Genomic DNA, 12,603 nt, shown 5'->3' with positions numbered 1-12,603 from the left:
GTGTATCACATATGTATGATATTTATATCAAATGTGTATCACATGTATATCAATGCATACTTGTGTGTGAGATACATGCGTGATACATGTTTGATACATGTGTCGCAGAAGAATTTTTTGAACTCGATTTTAACTACGAATTTTGATACCAAATCAGTCCAAATCACCTCCAATCTTTCTCAAATTTTGTATATTAACTCATCTATATGATTTCAATTAATTTCAACCATACCTATTGAAAAATGTTCTTTTCTTATTAGCTTTCTGGAAAATCAAAAAAAAATATATATATATATATATATATATATACACACACACATATATATGTACCTCATCTATGAAATTTTCTTTCCATCTTGCATCTAATGTTGTTGATCACACTTAAAAATATGGAAGGCGATCTTTGCATGCGATTCTTGGAGAGAAAGAACCTTATTTATTTGGGTTTTCAATTTTTATATGTGTCTGCTAGTATTGGTAAGTCTATAATTAATGGGTAGAAGTTGGTAAATTGAAACTTATCCTGGGTCATTTATGGAAGATTCCCTAGTTTTATAGGTTTACCCATAAAAAATCAAATTAATTATGGTTGTCTATCCATTTATTTTATCAAACTTACCTTTCATACTCATTGTAGTTTTTGTGGGCAATTGCCTCTTTTTTCTCCTTTTCTTTTTTATCGTTTTTCTTTATTCTTTGCTTTTTTCTCCTTTTATGTTTATTTTCTAACCATATTATTTTTTATTTTCTTTGTTCGCCATAATCTGATTTCATGCTCAATTTTGGCTCCTTTTTTTTTGCCTTTTGTTCATTCTCTTTATTTCTTGTTCCTTTTCTAATTTCATTTAAATCTTTTTTACTTTTATTTCCTTTTTTCTGCATAATCTAATTTTATTCACTTTTTTTTTTGCTTCTTTTCTTTATTCTTCTTTCTTTTTTCCTATGCAATAATAAAAAGATAACTAATTTATACTATATTAAAAGCAACGAAGGTCCTTAGGGAAATAGCATTCGCCTTATTTTGTCACGACCCGGATTTCCCACCTTCGAAAGTCGTGACAGCGCCTACTAGTGAAAGCTAGGCAAGCCTACCATTTGGATTATTTACCTTTTTCCGTTTTAATCCTTTTACAATTAATAATCAACAATTGATAAACAGCGGAAATCTAATAAGCGGAAGACTGAAATGTAATAATTTAAGAAAGATGTCAATACCAATCCATACAATAACTACCCAAGACTGGTGTCACAATTTCACAGACTGTCTAGGAATACTATAAATAAAAGTCTGAAAGATTTATTACAACACTATCTCTGAAATATGTAAAAGAAATAGACTAAGAGGATAGGAGAAGACGTCAAGGTCTGCGGACGCCTACAGGACTACCTCGGAATCTCCGACTGGACTGAAGGCAGCCTCCCAAAGCTACGGTCCGAAAGCTGCTACTCCGGGATCTACACACAGTACATAGTGTAGTATCAGCACAACCGACACCATGTGCAGGTAAGTGCCTAGCTTAACCCCGACAAAATAGTGACGAGTCTAGGACCAGACTACCAAATAAACCTGTGCAATTATATCATATACAACGGAAAATAAAAAGCAAAAATATACAGTTAAGGATGGGGGGACATGTTGCGAGGGAATATCATTTACCAACAGTAACTCATGAGGAAAGCATAAAGAACAATTTAAAATTCGTAGCAGAAAGAATAAGGAAAACGTGACAAATCAATAACCACTTTTATCCCTTATTATTGCGGCGCGCAACCCAATCCAAATCATAAAAAAATACGGTTGCGGCGTGCAACCCGCTCCGTACCATAAATCAATATTGCCGCGTGCAACCCGATCCAAATATAATATTGTTGATGCGTGCAACCCGATCCAAATGTAATATTGTTGTGGCGTACAACCCGATCTAAATATACTATTGTTGCAGCATGCAACCCGATCTCAATATACAATTCAACACCAATCACAAAGAGTCCCGACAAGGGAACAATATGGGAACAATAATATCCCGATAAGGGAGTCGATAGTAAGAAGTAAATACGTCCCGGCAAAGGAATCAGCTATAACCAAACTTGTTCCAATATTTAACTTCACAAAAGAAACCTCATCTAGATCCAATACTCAACCATAAGCAATTTTCACGAGATTAATCATAACTCTTGCCCAACACAGAGATTCAACAACTTAGGCATTTGTAGTACTTATTAAGAACACAACGATTTCAATTTAAGACTCACGGGCATGCTAGACACCAATGTGTAGATACTCGTCACGATGCCTATACATCGTACTCAACAAATAACATATAGCAAATAGGACACAACTCCTAATCCCTCAAGCTAAGGTTAGACCAAACACTCACTTCGATGCCACAAAACACAATTGAAGCATCAATCACCGCTTAACCTCTTGAATTCACCACCAATTCACTCGTATCTAGCCACAAGTTACTTAACTATATCAATAAATGCTAAATGAATCAATTCCAAAGCATGAAAATAGGTTTTCTAAAGTTTTTCCCAAAAAGTCAAAAATCGCCCCCGGGCCCACATAGTCAAAATCGAGGTTCGAACCAAAACCCGATTACCCATTCCCCCACGAACCCAAATATATAATTTATTTTGAAATCAGACCTCAAATCGAGGTCCAAATCCCCAAAATTTGAAAACCCTAGGTTCTACCCAAAACATCTAATTTCCCCCATGAAAACCCTTGATTTTGAGTTGAAATCATGTGAAAAGATGTTAAAAATTGAAGAAAACGGTTTAGAATTGATTTACAATCGATTTGGAGGAAGAGTTGCCTTTGAAAAATCACCCAAGGGAGTTTATGTTTTGAAAGGGTTTGAAAATGAAAGATTTTCGGCTAAGTTATGAATTTGCATGTCGCAGATATCGCAATTACGATGATATGTTTGCAACTGCGAACTCGCAATTGCGGCAAGTGCTTCGCAATTGCGAAGTATGCCCAACTCTGCCTTCTTCCCAAATGTGAACTGTATTTCGTAAATGCGATACCTGCTAAGGTCTCAATTGCGACATAAGCTTCGCAATTGCGAAGGTTCCCTTCCCATCCAGTCTTCGCAAATGCGATGAGTTTATCGCAATTGCGAAGCCTGCAGGTCTGAAAAATACCAGCAGTTTTCCTAAGTTAGATTTCATTCTGCGGGCTATCCAAAACTCACCCGAGTCCTCGGGGCTCCAAACCAAACATGTACAATAACCTAAAAATATCATACGGACTTGCTTGTGTAAGCAAATCCTCAAATAACATCAATAACCATGAATTTACCACCAAAATCAAAGGAAATCTCATGAACTTTCAAAGTTCCAAATTTTACATCTAAGGTTCTGAATCATGTCATTTCAAGTCCGTTTCTTACCAAATTTTACAGGCTCAACTTGAATCATATATAAGACCTGTACCTGGCTTTAGAACCAAAATATGGGCCCGATACTAATGGTTTCAAACATAAATTCTTTTCTTTATTTCATAGATAATTCAGCAAAATAATTTCTTTCAAAAATTAATTTCTAAGGCTTGGGACCTCGGAATTCATTTCCGGGCATACGCCCAAGTCCTATATTTTATTGCGGACCTCCCGGGATCGTCGGAACACGGATCCGAGTCCGTTTGCTCAAAATGTTGACCAAAGTCAATCATAATCAAATTTTAACTCTAGAAATCTCTATTTCTCATATTTTCACATAAAAGGCTTTTCGGATATAGGTCCGGATCACGCATGCAAATCGAGGTAAGAAAAAAGGAGGTTTTAAGACCTCGGAACACAGGATTTGTTTCTAAATCAAGTGATGACCTTTCGGGTCATCACAACCTCTACCTCTAAGACAACTGTTCATCCTCAAACGAACATAAGAAGGAAGTACCTGAATCAGGGAAAAGATGGGGATAAAGGCTTCGCATATCGGACTCAAACTTTCAGGTCGATGCCTCAGCAGGCTGACCTCTCCACTGAACATGAACAGAAGGGAAACTCTTCGATCTCAACTGACGAACATGCCGGTCTAGAATAGCTAACGGTTCTTCCTCATAGGACAAGTCCTTGTCCAACTGGACAGTGCTGAAATCTAACACGTGGGATGGATCGTCGTGATACTTCTGAAGCATGGACATATGAAACACTGGATGCACGGCTGATAAGCTCGGCGGCAACGCAAGTCTGTAAGCCACCTTTCCCACTCGATCAAGAATCTCAAACGTGCCAATGAACCTAGGGATAAGCTTGCCCTTCTTCCCAAATCTCATCACGCCCTTCATAGGTGACACCCGAAGCAATACCCGTTCACTGACCATGAAAGCCAAATCACGAACCTTGCGGTCGGCATAACTCTTTTGCCTGGACTGAGCTGTACGAAGCATATCCTGAATAATCCTGACCTTGTCCAAGGCATCCTATACTAGATTCGTACCTAACAACCGAGCTTCTCTCGGCTCGAACCATCCAACCGGCGACCGACACCGCCTACCATATAATGCCTCATAAGGAGCCATTTGGATTCTCGATTGGTAGCTGTTGGTGTAGGAAAACTCTGCTAAAGGCAAAAAACTGATTCCACGAGCCTCCAAAGTCAATGACACAAGCTCGGAGCATATCCTCCAAAATCTGAATGGTCCGCTTGGACTGCCCGTCCGTCTGAGGATGAAACGTTGTGCTCAACTCAACCCGTGTGTCCAACTCTTGCTGAGCTGCTCTCCAGAAATGTGAGGTAAACTGCGTACATCGGTCCGAAATGATAGACACAGGCACACTATAAAGACGAACAATCTCCCGGATATAGATCTCAGCTAACCTCTCGGAAGAATAGGAGACTGCCATAGGAATGAAATATGTTAAGTTGGTCAGCCTATCAACAAGAAACCACACTGCATCGAACTTCCTCTAAGTCCGTGGGAGTCCAACAACGAAGTCCATAGTGATACACTCCCACTTCCACTCAGGAATCTCAATCTTCTGGAACAAACTACCAGGCCTCTAATACTCGTACTTAACCTTATGACAATTCAAACACCAAGCCACATATGCAACAATGTCCTTCTCCATCCTCCTCCATCAATAATGTTGCTGCAAATCCTAATACATCTTTGCGTTGCCCCAGATGAATAGAGTATTGGGAACTATGGGCCTCCTCTAAAATCAACTCCCAGATCCCATCCACATTAGGCACACAAACTCGACCCTGCAGCCTCAAAACTCCATCATCTCCTAAGGTAACCTGCTTGGCACCTCCGTGTTGCACCGTGTCCCTAAGGACACACAAATGAGGATCATCATACTGCCGATCTCAGATACGCTCCAATAATTAAGAACGAGCGACTGTGCAAGCTAACACATGGCTGGGCTCAGAAACATCCAACCTCACGAACTGATTGGCCAAAGGCTAAACATCCAAAGCAAGCGGTCTCTCACCGACCGGAATATAAGCAAGACTGCCCATACTGGCTGACTTCTTACTCAAAGCACCGGTCACCACATTGGTCTTTCCCGGATGATATAAGATGGTGATATAATAGTCCTTAAATAGCTCCAACCACCTTCTCTGCCTCAAATTTAGCTCCTTCTGCTGGAACAAGTACTGTAGACTCTTGTGATCCGTGAACATCTCACATGACATGTCATATAGATAATGCCTCCAAATCTTCAATGCGTGAACAATGGCTGCTAGCTCCAAATCATGAACATGATAATTTTTCTCATGAACCTTCAACTATCGCAAAGCGTAGGCAATGACCTTGCCATCCTATATCAACACCGTACCAAGTCCAATACGAGATGCATCACAATAAACTGTGTAAGGCCCTAAACCTATGGGCAAAACCAACACCAGCGCCGTAGTCAAAGCTGTCTTGAGCTTTTGAAAGCTCGCCTCACACTCGTACAACCACCTGAACTGGGCACTCTTCTAGGTCAACCTGGTCATTGGGGTTGAAATAGATGAAAACCCCTCCACAAACCGATGATAGTAGCCTGCCAGACCCAAGAAACTCCAGATGTCTGTAGCTGATGCTGGTCTAGGCCAGTTCTTGGCTGCCTCAATCTTCTTTGGATCTACCTGGATACCCTCTGCTGATACAATATGACCCAAGAATGCAACTAAACTCAATCAGAACTCACACTTCGAAAACTTAGCATACAACTGACTATCTCTCAAAGTTTGGAGGACCACTCTTATGTAGCTCATGCTCCTCCCGGCTGCAGGAATAGATCAAAATGTCATCAATGAAGACTACCACGAACGAATCCAAGTAAGGCCTGAACACTCGGTTCATCAAATCTATAAAATTTTCTGGGGCATTTGCCAACCCGAATGACATCACCAAGAACTCATAATGCCCGTACCGAGTACGGAAAGCTGTCTTAGGGACATCGGATGCCCTAATCCTCAACTGATGGTAGCCAGATCTCAAGTCAATTTTCGAAAATACCTTGGCACCATGAAGTTGATCAAACAAATCATCAATCCTTGGCAATGGATACTTATTCTTAATTGTAACCTTGTTTAACTACCGGTAATCTATACACATTCTCATCGATCTGTCCTTCTTCTTAACAAACAACACTGGCGCACCCCAAGGCGAAACACTAGGTCTAATGAAACCTTTTTCAAGCGAGTCTTGCAACTGCTCCTTCAACCCTTTCAACTTAAGCGGAGCCATATGATACGGCAGAATAGAAATGGGCTGAGTGCCCGGAGCCAAATTAATACAGAAGTCAATATCCCTGCCAGGTGGCATACCCGGTAGGTCTGAAGGAAATACCTCAGGAAACTCACGAACAACAGGCACAGAATCAATAAAAGGAACCTCGACACTAAAATCATGAACATATTACAAATAGGCCAAACACCCCTTTTTGACTATTCACCGAACTTTCATATATGAGATAACATTACGGGTAGAATGACCAGGAGTCCCTTTCCACTTTAAACGAGGTAAACCCGGTAAGTCTAAGGTCACAATCTTGGCATGACAGTCCAAGATAGCGTGGTAAGGTGATAACCAGTCATCCCCAATATGACATCAAAATCAACCATGTCCAGAAGTAACAAATCTACACAAGTCTCAAAACCCCCAATCACAATTATACACGAATGATGGACTCGATCTACCACAATAGAATCACCCACCGGTGTAGACACATATTCAGAAGCACTCAAAGAATCACTAGGCATGACCAGATACAGTGCAAAATAAGAGGACTATGTAGACCGTGGATCAAATAGAACTGCAACATCTCTACTACAAACCAAAATAGTGCATATGATAACTACATCGGAAGCCTCAGCCTCAGGCCTGGCTGGAAGGGCATAACATCGGGGCTGGGCCCCACCACCCTGAACTACATCTCTAGGACGGATTGCTGCTGGCTGGCCTCTACCTCTAGTTGCCTGACCTCCACTTCTAATACCTCTACCTCCACCTCTAGCACTTCTACCCCCCACCCCTAGCTGGCGGAACGGGCGGTGGAACACTTGGCGCCTGAACTATAGCACGGGAACCCTGCTGCTGCGACTGAACACCCACTAATCTCGGACAAGCCCTCCGGATATGACCATACTCACCGCACTCAAAGCATCCACCTAAGTGCTGCGGCTGAGGAAATTGAGACTGACCCTGGCAACCTAAATGACCACCCCGAAAACTCTGGAGTGGTTGTGCACTGATAGGAGCTGGTGATGCACTGTAGGGATGCTAATCAGAATACTGCATATGAGAACTACGGCCACCTGAAGTGCCGTGAGAAACCTAAAGTGCTGACTGAAAAGTCCTAGGAGGATGGCCTTTACCATACGAATCCTTGCCTCCAGACGAGGCACCACTGAATCTGCCTGAATGACGAGGCCTCTTGTTAGACCCCTAACCGCCCCCATGCGATAGAATCATCTCAACTCTCCTGGACACATTGGTCGCCTCTTGAAAAGAAATCTCACTCCTCGTCTCCTTAGCCATCTAAAGTCGAATAGGTTAAATGAGTCCCTCATTGAACCTCCTCACCCTCTCTCTCTCGGTGAGAAGTATGATAAGAGCATGACGGGCCAAATCGATGAACCTGGTCTCGTACTGAGTGACAGTCATAGAACCCTACTAGAGATGCTCAAACTGCCTCCGATAGATCTCTCTGAGTGATAGGGAGAAACTTCTCCAGAAATAGCTGAGTAAACTGCTCCCAAGTCAAAAATGGTGGTCCGGCTGGTCTAGCCAAACAATAATCTCTCCACCAAGTCTTGGCAGATCTAGACAAGCAGAAAGTAGCAAAGTCGACCCCATTGGTCTCCACTATCCCCATGTTCCTGAGTACCTCATGACAACTGTCTAGATAATTCTGGGGATCCTTAGAAGATGCACCGCTAAAAGTGGTAGTGAAGAGCTTGGTGAACCTGTCCAATCTCCACAAGGCATCGGCAGACATAGCTGCTCCATCACTGGTCTAAGCTACCACACTCGGCTGAACTTCTCTAACTAGATGAGCTGCTGGAGTCTGAAACTAGGGAGCCATCTGCTCCGAAGTGCAAGTAACAGGAGTTTGGGCTCCTCCTCCAGCTTGAGAGACGGTTAGTGCTACTAGAAGCAAGTCTGCCCGGGTGCCACTCTCCATAAGGCCCACTAGACGGACCAGAGCATCGTGGAGTAATGGGTAGCAATAAACCCATCTGGGACCTGAGCTGGGCCCACCGGAACTGCTTGGGTTGGAACCTCAACCTGAGGCTCCGCCGCTGGTGCTACTGCTCTGGGCTGAGCTCTGCCCCTACGTCGGCCTCTAGCACGGCCTCGCCCTCGCCCTCTGCCCCTCATAGGAGTTGCTGCTGGGGGCTCGGGCTGCTGATCAATGGATGAGGAAGCGCGTGTTCTCGCCATCTGCGAAAGAACAGAGTAGAAATTCAATTAGCATTGAGAAACCAAACCACACGATAGGAAAGAATAGATGTGAAACTTTTCCTAACTATGTAGCCTCTAGGGGATAAATACGGACGTCTCCATACCGATCCCTCAGACTCTACTAAGCTTGTCTGTGAATTGTGAGACCCATGTAACCTAGAGCTCTAATACCAACTTGTCACGACCCGGATTTCCCACCCTCGGGAGTCATGATGGCGCCTACTAGTGAAAGCTAGGCAAGCCTACCATTTGAATTATTTACCTTCTTCCCGTTTTAGTCCTTTTACAATTAATAATCAACAATTGATAAATATCGGAAATCTAATAAGCGAAAGACTGAAATGTAATAATTTAAGAAAGATGCAAATACCAATCCATACAATAACTACCCAAGACTGGTATCACAATTTCACAGACTGTCTAGGAATACTATAAATAAAAGTCTGAAAGATTTATTACAACACTGTCTCTGAAATATGTAAAAGAAACAAACTAAGAGGATAGGAGAAGACGCCAAGGCCTGCGGACGCCTGTAGGGCTACCTCAGAATCTCCGACTGGACTGAAGGCAGCCTCCCAAAGCTACAGTCCGAAAGCTGCTACTCCGGGATCTACACACAATGCAGAGTGTAGTATCAGCACAACCGACCTCATGTGCTGGTAAGTGCCTAGCCTAACCCCGTCAAAGTAATGACGAGGCTAGGACCAGACTACCAAATAAACCTATGCAGTTATATTATATACAACGGAAAATAAAAGCAAAAATATACAGTTAAAGATGGGGGGAACATGCTGCGGGGGAATATCATTTACCCATAGTAACTTAGGAGGAAAGCATAAAGAACAATTTGAAATTCGCAGCAGAAAGAATAAGAAAACCGTGACAAATCAATAACCACTTTTATCCCTTATTGTTGCGGTGCGCAACCCGATCCAAATCATTAAAAAAACACTGTTTGCGGCGTGCAACTCGATCCAAATATAATATTGTTGCGGCGTGTAATCTGATCCAAATGTAATACTTTTGCGGCGTGCAACCCGATCCAAATATACTATTATTGTGGCGTGCAACCCGATCCCAATATACAATTCAACACCAATCACAAAGAGTCCCGACAAGGGAATAATAAGGGAACAACAATATCCCGACAAGGGAGTTGACACTAAGAAGTAAATACGTCCCGACAAGGGAATTAGCTATAACCAAACTTGTTCGAACATTTAACTTCACAAAAGAAACCTCATCTAGAGCCAATACTCAACCATAAGCAATTTCCACGAGATTAATCATAACTCTTGCCCAACACAGAGAGTCAACAACTTAGGCATTTGTAGTACTTATTAAGAACACAACAATTTCAATTTAAGACTCACGGGCGTGCTAGACACCAACGTATATATACTCCTCACCATGCCTATACGTCGTACTCAACAAATAACACATAGCAAATAGGACACAACTTCTAATCCCTCAAGCTAAGGGTAGACCAAACACTTACCTCGATTCCACGAACACAATTCAAGCCTCAACTACCGCTTTACCTCTTGATTCCACCACCAATTTGCTCGTATATAGCCACAAGTTACTTAACTATATCAATAATTGCTAAATGAATCAATTCCAATGCATGAAAATAGGTTTTCTAAAGTTTTTCCCAAAAAGTCAAAAATTGACCCCGGGCCTACATGGTCAAAACCCGAGGTTCGAACCAAAACCCGATTACCCATTCCCCCACGAACCCAAATATATAATTTGTTTTGAAATCGGACCTCAAATCGAGGTCCAAATCCCCAAAATTTGAAAAATCTAGGTTCTACCCAAAACACCCAATTTCCCCCATGAAAACCCTTGATTTTGAGTTGAAATCATGTGAAAAGATGTTAAAGATTAAAGAAAACGAGTTAGAATTGACTTACAATTGATTTGGAAGAAGATTTACCTTTGGAAAATTTCCCATGAGAGTTTATGTTTTGAAAGTGTTTGAAAAATGAAAGATTTTCGGCTAAGTTATGAATTTGCAAGTCGCAGATATCGCAAATGTGAACTCGCAATTGCGAAGTATGCCCAACTCTGCCTTCTTCGCAAATACGAACTGTTGTTCGTAAATGCGATACCTGCTAAGGTCGCAATTGCGAATGTTCCCAGCCAATCTTCACAAATGCGATGGGTTTATCGCAATTGCGAGTCATGCTTCGCAATTGCGAAGCTTGCAGGTCTGAAAAATACTAGCAGTTTTCCTAAGTTAGATTTCACTCTGCGGCCTATCCAAAACTCACCTGAGCCCTCGGGGCTCCAAACCAAACATGTACACCAACCTAAAACCATCATACGGACTTGCTCGTGTAGGGCTTTCCAAGGTCTTGGAGCTCGTACCGGATTCGGGGGTTGTTGTCTTGTTGGGTCCGATGGCAAGCACTCCGTTCCGGCCTTAGTACGAGAAAGTTCCCTGCTTCGATTCCGATTCCATATAGTTATCCTCACTTCGTTTGACCCACTAGAAAATCGGTGTGCTCATTAACCCCGGTTTTACCCGTATACAGATAGTCCCCTTGTTTCCTCGAGATTAGGTTTGTCGAAACGATGGAAAATGATAGACGAACCTCAGTTCCTTCCTTCGCACATTGCAACCGAGATGGGGGATAAGACGAAACGTCTCATCAGTCACATCATTCTAACGTTGGACACGTGTCGTTCAACAACTAGTTGCCTCCGAATGTGAAATGCCGCGAATTTCCTCTTAAAAAAGCTTTGGCCCTTTGTTTTTTTTTTCCTGCTTTCCAATTAAAACTTCCACCTTCAAATCTATTAGCGATTGTTAAGTTTTTCAAATCTTTATACCTTCATCTTTGGTCTTTAAATCTTCATAGTTGTTCTTAGGTTTCTTCCTAGATCTTCATCTTTCCTTCAAATTTTCATACTCTTTTCTTCATCCTTCATACTTGTTCTTTGAACTCTCAAATTTTCTCAGATAGTAATGGCTAAAACTTCCAAATTAGTTCCTTAACCGGCTGCCTCTTAATCTTTCCACCTACCGAAGCAGCCGTTCTTGAAGTGGTTATTCTCGAGACGACTGCTTCCGAAATGGTTACTCCCGAAGTCACCGAAGATACCCTTCCCATTATCCTGTCCGAGAGGACTGTAAATGGGGAGGTAAGGACGTGGTAGTCCCCGGGTCTGAAGACGATATCACCACCCATGTGGAGGAGTATTTAAGTGCTTACCCTTATCCCTTCATACTGGGCCCGGTAGACCCAGTCGTTTTGGATTTCTGCAAGTGATACGAGATGTGCCTTGGGAAAACCCACCCATCTCTTTGGAGGATCGTTGGGATGAGATGGTTGCTAGTAGAATGTGATGTGATGTCGACCCACACGTCACTGTGATGAGACGGCTTAGCCGATCGGGCTGAGATAGGACGCCATGCCGTGCACATGGTGTTGTTGTGATTGGATGTCTTTGGGTGAGATGGCTTAGCCGATCGGGCCGTGATCGAACTCCGTGCTAATAACACGGTGGTATATCGGTACTAAAGATCTCTCAACTTAAAAATATTGAAATTTACCTTAAATTTACCTTTCTCTTAACTTGACACGTTAATATTATTTGAGGCTCTCCTTGATTCCATGTTTCTTTCTCACTGTACTGTTACTCGTTCTATTGAAAGGGTGTTTAGTCCCACATACTAGTACTAT

Source organism: Nicotiana tabacum, chromosome 10 (genome assembly GCF_000715075.1).
Source record: "Nicotiana tabacum cultivar K326 chromosome 10, ASM71507v2, whole genome shotgun sequence".
In the NCBI taxonomy this organism is placed as follows: domain Eukaryota; kingdom Viridiplantae; phylum Streptophyta; class Magnoliopsida; order Solanales; family Solanaceae; genus Nicotiana; species Nicotiana tabacum.
The sequence above is the reverse complement of the archived record's forward strand: the minus strand, read 5'-3'. Positions refer to the sequence as shown.